Genomic DNA, 18,947 nt, shown 5'->3' on the forward strand with positions numbered 1-18,947 from the left:
CGTTCGCCTGAACAACATAGAAATCAATAGGTCCGGCTGTTTACAGAATCATGGTGTGATTATAAACTACGACACACACAATTACAATTGATATCGGTACAGGTACAATAACCTTCACACTTGGCCATGCTCAGATGACAATAATACACGGTACACAGCGTATTACGTTGGGTAGATGACCCCTCAAATAAACAGCTGGTAACTTATAAATTGTTGTTGTTGCTATCCTTCAATGATGAAATATAATTTGTATACGGTTTTTCCTCTAGCAGAAAATTGTACCGGAGAGGATTCGTTAGTGGACGCCAAATTAATAAGTCACTTTACTCAGAGACAGGCCTCTGTGAGTTATGGTCAAGAACAGAATATTGGTTTGAGAACTAAGGCCCGTCAGTGAAGTGATTGGATTGAGGGTGTGGCGTGTTTACATAGTCCGGTCAGTATTAAACTATTACGCCATTGTAAATAGATGTACATATGTACATCATGGGACCTGTTGATAAGATAATAAACAATTAAAGAGGTCTATATATAGCTAGTTGGACTGTGGAACCTTTCGTGGGACCCAATATCTATCCTAAACCTAATATACTGTCGACTTGTTCAGCGATTCCCGTCGGACAAGTCTGTTTGGCACATTACTGAAATTATAATCAATTAAGAGAAAAGGAATTGTTCACAATGCAGAACACTGCTTGTGGCTTAGCGAAAAGTCTAGGGATGTGGATATGTATGTATTGTTATGATGACGAAATTAGTTAGTTACAATTTATTCAATGGTATGCTAAGAACGAAATGGCCCGATTCTTGTAGAATAGCTTCAAAACGATAACAATTATAAATATTTATATTTTTTTTAACTTAAATCTGATACAGCGGTATTAATTCTTTTCTTTCATTGTGGTAGATTACGTAATGTACGATTACAAACAGAGTTACACTGAAATAAACCTTAATGTCTTCATTCTGGATATTATTTCATTGTTCATAATATTAAATGCATTGTAGATTGCAGTTTTAAAAGTATGAAACCAAATACAGTCCATTTAACCAATAATAGTACTCCAAATTCATCCAACGCCAATACTCCTCGCGTGCTTCTATTTGCGCTAACAACAGTCGTTGTATAGTTTGATTCATACTTGTTGTAAAATAAATAAAATAAAAAATTGTATACTTAAGAATAGAAATAAACAGCGTCTGTTTTGTAAGATTATAGCTTGATCAAATCTAACTAGCCATTTCTAAGGCTGGGTTTACTTTACATACAGTTTATTATCAATGTGGATTTTATTATTTGATAACTGGTGGCGACACGTCCAAACACAACAGGGAAGTAAATAGTTTTGACCAACACACTAGACTGTTACAATATTGAAGCAATTATATACAAAATGAATAATAATGGACTGAGAACTGAACCTTGCGGTACACCCTTCTTTGGCGTCCTAATAGAAGAGCTGCTACATGTTATGATGTAGAAGATGAGATGCATTTTATGCTACTTTTCCAGCTTATTCTGAGTTAAGAATTACATATTCAAAACAATATCATTATCGACATCCAAGCTTTTTTAAGTTGATTGAATTATGTTCGTGTTAAAATGTCAAAACCTTAAGTAGAACTGGCATTTGCATGCAACTGCCAAAAGAAAAGCCATTGTGGGCGTCAGTAAATAAAATGATATGTCTTACATTATCCTCCGCCAAAGTTGCTTGTCATGGATCAATTTAGTTAAAAAATAACAGTTTATTGGTTTTCATTCTCATTGTCTTGTTTTAATAGCATTTATCAATTCATATAGGATAAATACTGTTAACAACATGCATGTCCTGGGACAGCCAATACGCTGTCCCAAATTAGCGGGGCAAGCCCCTTTAAGATTTAATCACTGGGGTAGGGTTCCTTTAAGATTTAATCACTGGGGTAGGGCGCCTTTAAAATTAATCAAGCAGCTTCATGATCCTGAGTTTGATAGCATCATAAGCATTCCTATAACCTACTCCAGTTAACCACTGCAGCTGACCAGCCATTCAGTAAGAACAGCAACATTTCCCCCTACCACCCACCCAATTTACCAGTCCTTTAACTATACAGCAGGACGCTTTACTACTTTTTGTTAACTAGTACCAACCTTCTGGCCGGAGTTCTCTACATTAAATACCTAACCGTACCACAGAGGGGGCCTAAACGTTTACTCAGCCCCGGAGTCTCGGATTGACCCGTGTTTGACTTTTCTACATACATGTATACCTGGTGTGCTTTGATCTGTGAAGGTTCTTCGACAGCTTTTAGTCATGTAGTGCTATGGCTTTTAGTTACACCAATTCTGAAGGTAACCAAAGTTTTACATTTTGACAGCGTTAATCCTGGTTCGTGAAGGTGATTACACTACCAGTGATTACATTGTGTGTGTGTCGTGTCCACTGCAAGGAACCTTTACAGTTATAGACTGGACGGGTCACTCTTCATCCGCGGGACAGATATCTATGGATCATGTGTATGTGTATATTGTGCATGCAAGTAGTGGAATTGAATTTAACATCCATAGATTGATTGACTTGTATATTTTCTTACCTTGTCTATAATCTATGGCACGTGTAGTATTAATGTTATGGAGCTCGGTATGAGAAAAATCGTTTTCTGTCAATAATATGGTTGTTTGGATAAAATAAAATAAAGTCCATAGTCTGTGTACAGGACTCGAGTATAGGACCTGGCGTACCCTTTTCACTCCAAACGAGTCTTTGTTTTCTTTTCATCCACGTTAGAGAGCGGTATATTTTTACCAGGAGAACGTACGATTTTGACGTAAGATACAAAAAAAGTTACGAACATCTCTGTGAAACGGACTAACGAACTTCTAAAGTTTTCGTAAATATTTATTATCTTGTTTTTATAACATGATATGTTTTATGTGAAAAAGGAATTTCCCTCCATCCAATATATTGTAATTTAGCATGAGCCACGTGTGACGTAATTGTATAACATATATGCTGTTTTGTATTGGTAAATAAGACAAGTTGAAATTAGATTTAAAATATGTGTCCCAAAATTACCTTTTGTCGTCGGTCATTCACGTAATTCATTAACCAATTTGATAATTTACCCAAAACCCAGAACTTGTACCCATCATCCTCGGACCACTATGCCATCCTCTATCAAACGCTTACCGTATATTACTTAAACTTAGATTATGTATTTCGTTTCTTTCTACAAGTTCACATACATGTATCTTGTGATACATTTCTCTCAAGAAGTGCATAAAAAATGCCTCGTCTGATATTTGGTTGGTACAGGGTATTTTATAGATAAACTTGTGAGTTTTCTTATGTTACGTACATGTTTTCTTATAAAATGTACAAGAGTACAAGTTTCCTGATATTATGACAAGTTTTGCGAACACTTTCCTGGCAGTACTGAGTAAAGTTATAAGCCTAGTGTCAAAAGTGTCTTGTTTATCACCTTCAACCTTAATTGAAAACTGGCTATAGAATTTAATTGATACGAGAACTGTAACAGAATCAGCATTACGTTTTGAACATGTTATGATAAACGGTATCGATTCCTTGTTTTGTTACATGTACAATGTATTTGAGTAAGTAAACAAATTATACTTATACTTATTCTAAAACTGAAACTATCATATTGTCTGCGTTCTAATGTTGAAACGTGAGTATTATTGCCGCCAATCCTAATTTAGATAAAGGTACTGTGTACAAAGAGGTCAATGATATGTATCTGTCGCACGATATTGTAATGTTGTCAGTTGTATATTTTTAAACGGTTGTGTTAGGGTTTTACTTGGCGTAATGCTAATATGTGCTATAGAGATAAAACCAATTTAAATCTCTACATTGTACATACAGGAAACAACTGTTTATGTATACGCTTTGTAATCCTTATAGGTTTAAGTGTAAGGTATGTGGAAACTGTTCTGGCCGTTTTTGAAAGCTTTCGAGCGGAACGTATGATCTAAATTCGTACATGTAAAACTACTTCGCCTGACTAGAGAAGCTTTCGTGATTAACCCATAATAACGATAGAAGATACAATAGTATGTCGTCATCACAAGAAACATTATACATGGCTTTGCCCCCGTGTAAACTGGTCCTTTAGGTTGAGACTTTACAAGCGAAAATATGTTCGCTTCAGTTCCGATAGAGTTAGTTAATGCGTGGTTTATCGCCCACCTGTAGTCGTTGTTTTGTCGGCCTATAGGAGGTTGACTCGTATCGATTTTAACGAGAGCTGTGTACTACTCGACATGCCTGAACAATTACACTCGGAGCTAAACTAACAAGTCAAGCTGTGTACGACGTACACCAATGTAGACTGTTAACAATACTTCTCAATATGACTTCATTTCTATCAGATGAAGGAAACAGTTTATTCTCCCTTTGATGTTATTACAATTAAGATATATAACTCATTTTGTTTATATCTTTATAATGTTTCCGTAACTTTCGTTATCCCCTGTATACTTGTCTATTTTAAGCCATGATTGTACGGTCCTACATAATCATTATGGAGACTACTAGCTCAGAACGATAACCAAGGGGATATTCAAACACCGCGTCACTCTTATCCGGAATCTCTAGTGAACACGGGATGCATTTCAATCTTTTTCGAGAGAAATTAATGAATAAATTACGTTACATATATAGGTATATTTGCTTATGGTTTGCTTTTTTTGTTATTAATTCTGGTTTCTAAACATTTTTGTGATGCTTGGGGATTTATTTTCAACAAATGCACCTCCACAGCAACAACTGTTTCTCATACAAGGTCCGAGAATAATCATTTACCGTCGCATACCATGAACCAGAAACAATACTGTAGTGCTATTACAGTGACAAGCAAAGCAAACAAAGTATCATAAATAAAACAACATATCACAGAACAGTCTTATTGATTAAAGATACATGAACACAATGCCAGTTAGCATGTATCTAAAGAATCAAGTAACACCGAAGGCAGGAATTTGATTTGAAATAGAAAATTATAAATTCTGAATACTGGTATATACAAATGTATTACACAAGTTAAAGCACTATGGAAGTGAAATATACATATATACACACTATTTTACTATTTTAACATTACCTAACAATTTCTTGATAGCATAAAGCTTATTTTATCATATAGTTAAAGTCTTAAACATTTATTTAGCCGACATAAATATTTCTTTTAATTCACACTATATAGTGTGAATTAAAAGAAATATTTATGTCGGCTAAATAAATGTTTAAGACTTTAACTATATGATAAAATAAGCTTTATGCTATCAAGAAATTGTTAGGTAATGTTAAAATACAAATAAGGACCACCATAAGAAAACATTGAAAGCATAAACATATAATAATAAAAAATAGTGGCAAAAGGCAGTGAAAGGGAGATAACTTCAGTATAAGCAAGAGGTATAGAAATGTAGCCATGATAACAGAGCCCGTAATTATACAGGTCGCCATCACAGGTGCGGAGCATCCTTCAGAACATCCAATAGTTTCCCGTACTTCTAAGGTCATTCGTCAGGCTGTTCCACATCAGGACTGCCTCGAATCTGAAGGATCTCCTCCCATAAGTCTCGGTCCTTACCGTTGGTATGCTGCCTGTCTGTTTTCTAATTTCATAGGGTCAGATACAAAATCAGGTGCAAAATTCCATAAATTTTGAAAACTTCCTTTGCCATTATCGTATGTCTGTTTATATGTTAATAATCAAGTTTGTGTTTTTCCTAATAATGTTTCTACTTCTGTCATGTAGTCATTTTCAAAGAATCTTACAGCTCCTGAACCTTTTCCATTTCCATGGTTTTAAGAAGTACCTGACCAGTTGATAGTAATTAGAATTGGATAAAATGATTAATTTGATAAATAAGTATCTATTCTTTTCAGGACTCATAGTTGCCTTTCTACAGGTATTTGAAATATGTGAATTAAAATCAAGGTCTTTATCTATGCCTTACAGATTTTCAGTACATTTATAAGTTATAAGATATACTTTGGTTTTCAACATTAAACACTTAGATGAAGCCTAACTTTTTTCCTTTACTGATGGTTTGAAACTTATCAGGGTTAGCCCTTATCAGGGTTAGCCCTCATCCAATTACATGTATAAAAAAAAAACGAAAAAAAAAACCAATCAATTTTTTTCTTTCCCCTTCCAGAAAACTTTTCAATTCTGATACAACACCACTGATGTATCAAAGTGTGTTGTCATCAGCACAATTAATATAGAAAATTGTCAATCATGTATAAAAAAAAAATAACATTTCAAAATGAATTGAAAATCTGAGGTCCGAGTATTGACCCCTTGGGGGAAACCCTTCCTTATGACGTATGACTCCCAGACTCTGCAAATAGGTCCCCGTCTAGTATGTTGTAGTCTGTTGCTAAGGTACATTGTAGCTGCAAATGATATCTGTAGCAGGTTTATCGAACCCGTATGCTTCTCCAGCAACAACTCATGAGGGATACAATTGAAAGCCTTTGAAAGGTCCATAAGGATTGCTCATGTATCCTTGTTTTGCCCAAAGCCTCACGCCAGTCCTCAAGGAGGCACAGAAAGTAGACGGATATATCAGGCAGATAAAGGATTACTTAGGGCGTCACTTCAAGCTTTAAACATGTTTGCGGTTATTCCGTTAATTTACTTCTTTGTAACCAGTTGTGATTTTATTGCTTTGGCTTTTTCAGACACTATATGGGCAAAAACAATATTGAATAGGTACTGTCATCCCAAACTGCCTTGCTTTTAATTACACTATGGTGACTAGACAGGACTGTAACTTGTTCTAGGTGGTACCAATATCGTTAGCGACTGTAGAGAAAAAACTATTAAAATGTTACGTGTATTTTTTTCATCAGAAATGATTTCCTTATTTTCCTGTATAACGGTGTGTTCCATGTTTCTACATTTGTTAGATGTAGATAAGAAAGGTTTTACAGCAGGCCAGAAGTCTTTTGTTACTGGTCCCCCGGAACAACGTTCTATAAAATAATTTTTGATCGTTCAGCCTCTTCTTGAATACACATGTGAGGTTTGGGATGATTGTAACGAAAGAGACACAGACACTAATGAAATCATACAGAATGAAGCCATCAGAATTACCACAAGTGTGTCCATTTTTAAAACTTTGATCATATCTTGTCGTGTGTCTCTTCTTCCTGCGAAAGTCTCTGATCTGTCTACTTATATTCTAAGAAATAGAGATGAATATCAAATTCTCCATTATCGCCTTAGTCTATCTATTTCTTCGTGTATACCTAATACCTGTAATTTATGGAATAACCTGCCGCTGGAAAAAAGGAAAATTTGATCAAACCTTAATAATTTCCCCTATATATAAAAAACGTTTTAAAGAGTACGATAAAAGGAGAGGGAACATTTTACATTATCGTATTGGTAAAAATGTTAGTAATCTTATCGACGTGGACAAAGTACAGAGGACGGAAAACATTTTCTTTTTCATTGACCATTACATAATGTACAAAGAAATGCAATGCTTAGACTTATATTATGGTATAAAAATAGTACATATGAACGCCTTATGTATGGTGATAATTCCTTAGATATAAAATGAAGCGAAGCTATTTGTAAACACGTTCAAAACTTTATTATTGACAGCGAAAGATTTTTATATAAATACGTGTATAATCCATTATACATGTTTGATATCCATAGTGTCATCTGCCTGCCCGTTCACTTTCAGTATCCACTTTTCTCTCTCTCTTCCCCTATCATTCTTTTCCCCAATTAACCTGGGTTTTTTTTTTTTTTTTTTTTTGCTCTGTTTAAGAAACTATAATATAAATATTATATTCTTATTATCATTAAGCAATTGATAAGTTTTGCATATAAATAATTTTAATTTTGGAGATGGCATTGGTAAGTTTATATCAGTTGCATCCAACACTTTATTGTATTCCTATGCAATACACTTGATTTAGATTCAAATTCAACAACATTTTGAATGTTATTATTAATTCTTCAATGCCAACAGAAGATCTAGTGTAATAGTGGGTTGCCCGTGGTTGTATATATATATATATACATTATGATTGTCTATATTTAGACGTGTTCGTGTTGCTTTGTTTTGAATACACTCAGATTGTAATCATTGTCCCGGAGTTTAATTATCATTGTCCTCCATGTTGTGTGGTCACCAGACCACGGTATACTGAAGGGATATACACCCCGTGTTGTTGATTGTGTTTAAGAATGTGAAACTTTATACGATATAGTGTTGGAAATATTCAGGAACTTGACAAATCAAGATGCGACGGACACAGATATCGTTTTCAGGGGCAGTGGATTTGAATACGTTTGATTTACCAGCCGCCGTTCGGCGAAATGACAGGAATCCATTTGCATTGGAGAAAGAGGCCTACGCATTAGGGAATATACCACAGAGGAAGCTATCCCCGGTGTTCGATGGAAGGAACCGTCCTTCTCCTCGTCCCCCGGAGGAAGAAGACCCTGACTTTCTGCCGATCACGGAACAACCAAAGCCCCACAGGGGGGTTAGACATGTTATGGCCAGCCCCTCCCCTGACGACCAGTCACAGTCGGGGAGTCAGACGGCAAGAGGCAAATGGAATACTAATCTGATAAAACTCAGACCGCGAATGCAAACAGTGGAAACTCAAGAGGAAGAAGAAACAACAACAGCAAGTGATTCAAAAGCTCGGCCATTGTTACAGGCGTTCGTACTGGCTAATATGGCAGTGAAATCCAAGAATAATTTGAAAAAAGGAGAGGTGGCTCCAGTGAAACTAGAAAAAGTCAAGGTATGATTCTGTTGTTATGTTACAGTATTTACCTTCATTTGAATTGTAAACACATCTGATATTGATAACATGGTCATGTCGACAGCTGAAACTTATAAGATTTTTTATTTTTTATTTTTTTTTTAATTTGCTTTTTCATTCAAAAATTAAAACTTAAAATGAAAATGAAAAAAAACCCAGCTCAACAAATATCTGCTCAAACAAGACACATCATATGCTGGTCAATTGCATATTTAACAGTTAAATAAAGGGAAGTAACTCTGGCAAACCTATACGACAATGGTTGTGCCTGTCAAAAATCAACAATTCATGGGAGACACTAGACATATATCTCTATACATAGTTACAGTAGACACCAGACATATATCTCTATATAGAGTTACAGTAGACACCAGACATATATCTCTATACAGAGTTACAGTAGACACCAGACATATATCTCTATACAGAGTTACAGTAGTCACCAGACATATATCTTTATACAGAGTTACAGTAGACACCAGACATATATCTCTATACAGAGTTACAGTAGACACCAGACATATATCTCTATACAGAGTTACAGTAGACACCAGACATATATCTTTATACAGAGTTACAGTAGACATCAGACATATATCTCTATACATAGTTACAGTAGACACCCGACATATATCTCTATACAGAGTTACAGTAGACACCAGACATATATCTCTATACAGAGTTACAGTAGACACCAGACATATATCTCTATACAGAGTTACAGTATACATCAGACATATATCTCTATACAGAGTTACAGTAGACACCAGACATATATCTCTATACAGAGTTACAGTAGACATCAGACATATATCTCTATACAGAGTTACAGTAGACACCAGACATATATCTCTATACAGAGTTACAGTAGACACCAGACATATATCTCTATACAGAGTTACAGTAGACATCAGACATATATCTCCATACTGAGTTACAGTAGACACTAGACATATATCTCTATACAGAGTTACAGTAGACACCAGACATATATCTCTATACAGAGTTACCGTAGACACCAGACATATATCTCTATACAGAGTTACAGTAGACACCAGACATATATCTCTATACAGAGTTACAGTAGACTCTACACAGAAATCTACACACAGATAAACGATGGGACGTTAGTCTGGCAGACCTAGACCACACAGATAAACGATGGGACGTTAGTCTGGCAGACCTAGACCACACAGATAAACGATGGGACGTTAGTCTGGCAGACCTAGACCACACAGATAAACGATGGGACGTTAGTCTGGCAGACCTAGACCACACAGATAAACGATGGGACGTTAGTCTGGCAGACCTAAACGACCATGACAATACATGTTGATGACTAAATCTTTACAGATGTCAATCAATCGTTTTGTCGAGTTTCTCTTATGGTTTAGATAGATGTATATTTACACACCTAAGTGTGTCGTAGGTTGATTATCAGTCTTGTGGTTTGTCCATTGAACTCGACTTGTCGGGATGGGCGTTTGTTACTACATTATACATACCCTATTTACTGTCCACTTACTACATACCCTGTTTACTGTCCACTTACTACATATCCTATTTACTTTCCACTTACTCCATACCCTATTTACTGTCCACTTACTACATACCCTATTTACTGTCCACTTACTACATACCCTATTTACTGTCCACTTACTACATACCCTATTTACTGTCCACTTACTTTAGTACTACATACCCTATTTACTGTCCACTTACTACATACCCTATTTACTGTCCACTTACTACATACCCTATTTACTGTCCACTTACTACATACCCTATTTACTGTCCACTTACTACATACCCTATTTACTGTCCACTTACTACATACCCTATTTACTGTCCACTTACTACATACCCTATTTACTGTCTACATACCCTATTTACTGTCCACTTACTACATACCCTATTTACTGTCCACTTACTACATACCCTATTTACTGTCCACTTACTACATACCCTATTTACTGTCAACTTACTACATACCCTATTTACTGTCCACTTACTACATACCCTATTTACTGTCCACTTACTACATACCCTATTCACTGTCCACTTACTACATACCCTATTTACTGTCCACTTACTACATACCCTATTCACTGTCCACTTACTACATACCCTATTTACTGTCCACAGCCCGCAAGTGTCTCCTGGCCCGGCCCTGATGACCATTGTGCCCAGAGCTGTATTCTATGGTGCTGTTGTTGTGTAGGGAACACAAGCTGGCCGCCAAAACGAAAATGTTTCCCGGACAAGACATGTTGTGAATACTTCTGTCCTTGTTGTCGCGTGAGCATCTGTTGTCCGTGTTGTGTGGAATGTTGCGAACGATATTCATGTAAAATTTGCTGTGCCAGTCTTTGGAAATACATCCAAAGGGAATGTTGTGCTATATGTGTAAATTTTCCAGACGAAGAGGAGGAAGAAGAGAAGAAAGAAGAGGAGAAAAACAAGAAGGACGAAAATGATAAAAAAGACAAGAAGGGAGGAAAGGAAAAAACGGATGGAAAAGATGATAAGAAAAAATAGGATACAAAAAGCAAATGATACAAGATTAAACTTCGAGATGTTTGTTTACTAAACAGACATAAAAGCTTATACGGTTAATGTAGAGTGTTTATTTCGTAGAAGTTACCTCCCCTATAATACAAGTTTGCCGTTGCATTGTTGATGCCAATCATGCATTGTTGAACTAGAATTATATTGATTCATTTCTATGACTATCGAATCTCGTTATCTCGAATTCAGGGGGATGTCATGATAAAACTTCGAGATATCCCTAGTATCCGAGATAACAGAGTACATTTTATATAGAAATAGTAGTATTGGAATTGCTTTTTCTTACTTCGAGAAAAGTAGACTTCGAGTTACAAGACTTCGAAATATCGAAGTTCGACTGTACTTACCTAAGTAAACCTGTCTATAACAGTGTATCAATTATGACAAAGTGACACACGCCAAAACACATATACCTGGGGATGTTTATCTGACAGATTTAGGGGTTTTCTTAAATACGGATGGCTGTGTAATATGAAATGTTACTAAAAATACTGGATTAGATAAACATTCCTCGGTTATCAATACCTCAGTGTGACGGCTATGTAGACAGATACTAGTAACTACAAGCGACGACAGGATTGACGTATTGTGATATTTCACGAAAACGAGAAAAAAAATATACCTTTATTGTCAGAAATGTCAAAACATTTCTGGTTACCTTTAACCATAGCTCATAGGTATAAATAATTACCACGTACCGCTGTGCGTTCGTCTTTGTTTGTTTGTTATGTAATCATTGGCAAAGACGAAAACATTTTAATTTTTTTTAAAGTAATTTACACCTTCTATTGCATCAGATAACTACACTGAAAATATCAACATGATCATCTGCCATTTTTATTTTTATTTTCTCATAATCAAAAGTTAATGGATGCTAATATTATGGCAGTGTTAGTTTCTTAATTTGGCATCATAGCATGACAGTCAAATTGTGCAAATCTCCATGTATAAAATTCAAATATCCCTTTAAACACCACCTCTGTATTCCATACTGTCCTTTTTAATGCGTTAGTTTATGTATAAAACATATATCAGCTCATCAAGCTCTTCATTCGTGTAGTTTCCCTCCAGTTCAGGGTTATCGCTGAAAGAGGAGAGTCAATGGCATTTGTTAAGTCTTATTTTAATAACCTTCAATGTGAGTCAAGGTCGTTCATTGGAACAAACATGTTAACACTTGTATGTAGCTACATGCCAAATACGATGGTCTTGGATATACATTTTGCTGTTGTTCAGTACAAATTTTGCAATGCAAAATTGTATGTCTTTGACATTTAGATCTGGGATATAAATGTCATAAGACATTTTGCTTATTTAGAAATTCGTTTACAAATACGTGTTAAACTCTGGGCGGCCATCGAACATTTCACTTTTGTATACGCATGTGTACGTAAATAAAACTCGGCTATAACTCCGTTTTCCTGTAACACATGGTGAAAGTAATGATACGACATTATCCTAGTGAAATAGAGTAATTTTAAATTCAATTTAGATAAATACATACACCTTCTGTGATAATTATTGATAAAATTTAAGTGAATGATTCACGCCAGACTGTGAGAAAATTTTTACTTTTTTATTTTTCGAATGCAAAACGCAATTTTACTTTGATGTTTAATCCTCAACAGAATCGTGTCTTGACATGAAATAAACAAAAACAGTTCTTGTACACGAACTTATTAATTACTTCACTTGAATTTGGGCTTACTAATTGGTTCTTTTATGTCTCATTCATTCTCATTCAACAAACGGCCATGTAGTAAAAACAAACGGCAAGAGGTCATAGGAGGTCTACTGGGGTCACAAAGGTCACGGGTTCATTGAGAACGCCTTTGATGTAACGGTATCCGCTTACTGTATTATATAGGTGTGACATGTAACATTCCTACCTATTACCACAGTCGCCTGGGCCTCCCTTAAGGACATGCACCTTTACAAACCACAGTGGTAGCAATTTGTCATAAAGCAATTTTATTTATTTGACATTCCCTTTTACGCCCGATGTTTTAAAGAAAATTTAAAGTGGAAATATTTTGTTTCACTTATTCACTTGCTTAATACAAATAAATTCTGAAATTATAAACTTACAGAAGTTTTCATTAAAGAGCGATTTTTCAAGCAATGATGAAACTTAGGGAAAGTATCTCTGTCAAACAAATACGCAATTTAGCAGTTATGTTTATATGTTGATTTAAATTAAGGTGTTCCAGCGCTCCGTGCTCTTTCAGAAAGAAGAGTTCCAACTCGAAAGTCTTTTTACATACTTAGAGATGTTCCCCCTTTACATAAAAAAACAACAACAAACAAATATGTACTATAAGTATAGTATGTACGAAATAACACATCCTTTATAAGTTCCTTTGATAAAACAGCTTAAATACTTGAATAACAGATTATTTCATCACAAACATCAGAATGAAACTTATCCATTCCGCTACCAGTTATAATAATTCTAGTTTTGTATTAACAAAACTTCAAAACGTTTCAAAATAGGAATGTAACGGCGCGATACCACGGGGGTCAATTCATTCTTTAGTTTCTCTTGCACAGATACAGAAAACGTTCAAATGAATAAAAATAAGGCAAACATTTTAAAAGTCAAAATAAAAAGAAAATTTTCAGCTTGTCGAGTTGTCATGATGTGGAACTCTTCTGTATAAACGGTAACAGAAATACCCTGACAGCGACATGACCCCTGTTAACTCTTATAAGAACATGTCATTTATAAAGCTCTAGCAATATCAACAATGAACTCCTTTAAAAACCCGATATTTTATCAATCTACATATGATTTTAAAGATGAATATACATAGATACACCTAAAAATAAACAACACCCTATCGACATCTTGACAGGAAATGACGTCAACCTTTTAAACTGACTGACTTTTGGTGAATTTGGAGTAATTGGATATAATTGGTCTCAGCTAAGTTCCTAATGAATGAAAGCCAGTCTTTATTAACCGCATTGTTTAACATTTTAAAACTAAATTTTGTTAAAAGATGATAAAAATAACTATAACACATTCCTGGAATATGTTTAAGATAATTCAGCCAATTTGTTTAGGTTATGTTTGACAAATCACTACAACCTAGATCGTATGACTGACAAAAATGCATAATACCGCCGCGAACCTCAACGTCGTTCTGTAATCCAAACTGTTATATGTTTAACAAAAAGTCCGCCTTTTTGTTCCTCAGTTCATGTTGCGTTCCTCAGTCTAGTGATTTTTTTCTCCTCTGTTGTTTACAGACGCCATCGGCCGTGTGTAAACAAACTGATTCCATGCCAGACACAATCTAATGCATATTGGATTCTACAGAAACAATGTCTTAACATGTTCTGTTTTTTAAGTTCCGTACTGTGTGTGATTTTCATTGCTGTAAACAAATGAAGTTTCAATGTGTTTGGGTTTTATGGGACAGTGAACATTTCTTAAGTGTTACAACTGTATTATACTCATTGTCAATGTGGTCTTTTTCATAAAACCCACACCTAATATATATCGTAATAATGATAATAAGTGTACAATATGTTGTGAGGATAAAAGATTCCGGAAGGGAAACCCCGTAAAAGGCGTTGTTGTAACCTTATTATAACAACCGTTATGAATATATGATCAAATCAAATTCAAATTCATTCAAAATGTCGTATTCTGTGAGTAAAATCAAAATTCTAGGAGAACATGACTCGGGACCCATAGATAGATTTATAATTGGCTAGTATTAGGTACGGGCTGTTATCGTGACGTCACCTTTCCACACATTTAACCAATCTCTCGAGGCCCTGTATTGATATCATTTTCTGTCAGTATTGGACATTAGTGAACGAAATTGTAACAATGAGAACAAGTCCTTGTATATCAAACCAACTGGGACATGTAAACACCGTTGGTATGGAAAGTAGGGATGCTGCTATCTAGAAATGGAAAATTAACCATTGGGAAATTGAAATTACTACGCTTATCATACAGCGTAGCTGTCCTTTTCGGTTTTGTTGTAAGTGCTGAAGAATTTTTAATGCCCTCGATTTCAAGTCGTATCGACACGGTCAATACAGGTTTTGTTATTTAAACCACATCGTCAATATATCTATTGGTTAAATTGAAGGTTGTAGAAATGTCTCAGTTACATGTACATCAACTTAACAAAACAAACATAACAACAGCAAAAAAACAAACAAACAACAACAACAACAAATCGGCCAAGAGAAGGCAAAGCTTGTGCCTGCGATATACCAATAGTCTGTGTGAAGATCAGCATGGACACTATACTCAACAAAGATGTTGTCGATCAGAAATCTAATCATTCTAGCGATTTCATCTTTGGTGTGTTTTTACAGGCATAATAGCATGTTTAAGGACATAACTATGTAAGTTCTCGTGTAAATGATTATGCTATATAGGTTTGTTTTAAAGTCAGATGGCGAAGTCAATTTTATCCGATTATAGGCAAAATCCAGCACTCGAGGCTGCAACTTAAGTCATTAATAGATTTGTCCAGTACGCTGTAATACCGGCGTATTACTTTGTTACATTGCGACCATTCAAGCACAAATGAAGATTGGATTTACAAGAATGCAAAATGGCATGCCGATCTAAACAGTTTTTAATTAGACACATGAAACGAAAAACGACAACATATTGCAGAGATTGTCGATAAAGACATATATCATAGCATTTATGTATTTGTTTATATGCTAAAGGACATATAATCGCAATATATCTCTTTCTGCACGTGCATGTAAGGTATACTTTTCATGATCAATTTCACAGTTTAAAAAAAAGAAGAAAATGAAGGTATGCTTTGCTTAATAACACGGACCTTACCATGTGAACCTGATATTTCCTTTTTTAATTGAATAAGTGAAAATGTTTTCCCCTGCGGGAAAAGATATTCTTTGCATTGCATATACTATGCTAGAATTCCTGTCAGACCCTCATTCTATGACGAAATCTAACTTTACGTTCGTTCTGGAATGAAAAGCGCTTCTGTTAAAAAAATATCTATTTGAACTAGTCAATTACGAATGAAATTTAACATGTCCGGTGTCGATTTCTTTCACTTTGAACACGTTTCACATGTGCGGCATCTATATTTAGATACACTGCTAGTCACAACAAATGCGTGAAATTGTACACATATTCATCATCAGGATATAAAAAATCAAATTAACAACGTCTTAAATTGATTGATCCTTAGACCAATAGTTACATACCAGATATAAAGGCGGAGATTGATTATTGACGGCGATGTGAAATATTTAAATATAAGGATAGTTTTAATTATTTTGATTCCAATACTTTTTAAAATCCCATATATGATCTTAATAACACTTCAATATGTCAAGCGGTTAGATTTAACAAAATAACAGGTCACACGATTTGCAAGAAAAAAAAACGCTTAACCTTGATCATATACTATTTTGAATATATTCAGATGTTCCTACACAATTTAATTACACACTAATTTTCAGTTTTAAATACACTGGAATTTTCTGTCTAACGGATTTATAAGATTTAAAAGGTAGCTCAAACAACATCATTCCTTCTTAGTATGTGCATGCCAATACATGAGTATGGATTTGTTTAAGTAATTTACACGTAGAAACTGCACCAGGGTGTCATGACAAAAGAAAAAAAACATATCCTTCAAAAGTTCTTATTCTGATCATATATCTCAATGGTGTTTGACGAGATGGGCGGGCTTAGATGAGCGCTGACTCTCTAGATAGCTACCATTGCCAGGAAATGCTTAAAGTCAATTGGAGGGTCTCCTTATAAAAAAAAAACATCATTTAACAAATAGGCAGTTCTAAGTTTAAAGGAGCATTCTTCTCGATTAGCTTAAGTAAAATGCACCAGGGCTACCTCTTCGGATTTTAATGTACAAATCGTGTGTGTTTCGTTTACCACTTGTACGATGGCTGGTGCACGAATAGTCTTTTAAAATCTTCACCAGATACATGTATGTGGTAAATACAGGTTTTATTTAACTCTTAGGTTAAGTTAAGAATAATCAAAATCTCATGTTGTAACTTAATGGTTTGTTAATCAATTATCCCGTATTCTGATACAAGTTCACTGCTGTAGGGCGTAACAAATGCTTCCCCTATTGCATGATTCGCAAGAGGCGACTAAATTGTGGATCTTAACTTTTCTTTCTTTCTAAATATTTTAATTGAACGTTTGTCCCATTTGGAAAGGCTTTAGGTTCTTTCTCCTGACCGAGACTTGTGTTCTCTCTTTGAGGTTCAGCTGGGACCCCAACCCCTGGACATGATGCTGAAGTTGCTTAACACTAAAAACCATTCGTAATTTTTTGTATTGAAATCCCCGTATCTGATTCCGATGAAGAGTGTTGGAGAATTCCACGAGACCGAGACTATTGGTGAAGTCTGGTGTAATGGTCAGATAAAATTCGGACAATCTATACTATATACTGGCCTTAATCAGAAAGTTCGGTCTGTAGTGGCCTTAATCAGAAAATTCGGATTATCTGTACTGGCCTTAATCAGAAAATTCGGATTATCTGTACTGGCCTTAATCAGAAAATTCAGACTATTATTACTGGCCTTAATAATAAAATTCCTTCTATCTGTACGGGCTTTAGTCATAAAATTCAGACTATCTGTACGGGCTTTAGTCATAAAATTCAATCTATCTGTACGGACTTTAGTCATAAAATTCAGACTATCTGTACGGGCTTTAGTCATAAAATTCAATCTATCTGTACGGTCTTTAGTCATAAAATTCAGACTATCTGTACGGGCTTAAGTCATAAAATTCAGACTATCTGTACGGGCTTTAGTCATAAAATTCAATCTATCTGTACGGTCTTTAGTCATAAAATTCAGACTATCTGTACGGGCTTTAGTCATAAAATTCAGACTATCTGTACGGGCTTTAGTCATAAAATTCAGACTATCTGTACGGGCTTAAGTCATAAAATTCCTTCTATCTGTACGGGCTTAAGTCATAAAATTCAGACTATCTGTACGGGCTTTAGTCATAAAATTCAGACTATCTGTACGGGATTTAGTCATAAAATTCAGACCATCTGTATGGGCTTTAGTCATACAATTCAGACCATCTGTACGGGCTTTAGTCATAAAATTCAGACTATCTGTACGGGCTTTAGTCATAAAATTCAGACTATCTGTACGGGCTTAAGTCATAAAATTCAGACTATCTGTATGGGCTTTAGTCATAAAATTCAGACTATCTGTATGGGCTTTAGTCATACAATTCAGACTATCTGTACGGGCTTTAGTCATACAATTCAGACTATCTGTATGGGCTTTAGTCATACAATTCAGACTATCTACATTTTGTATCTGTACGGACTTTAGTCATAAAATTCAGACTATCTGTATGGGCTTTAGTCATAAAATTCAGACTATCTATCTGTACGGTCTTTAGTCATAAATTCAGACTATCTGTACGGACTTTAGTCATAAAATTCAGACTATCTGTACGGACTTTAGTCATAAATTCGGACTATCTGTACGGACTTTAGTCATAAAATTCAGACTATCTGTATGGGCTTTAGTCATAAAATTCAGACT

The sequence above is a fragment of the Pecten maximus genome, chromosome 9, assembly GCF_902652985.1.
Source record: "Pecten maximus chromosome 9, xPecMax1.1, whole genome shotgun sequence".
In the NCBI taxonomy this organism is placed as follows: Eukaryota; Metazoa; Mollusca; class Bivalvia; order Pectinida; family Pectinidae; genus Pecten; species Pecten maximus.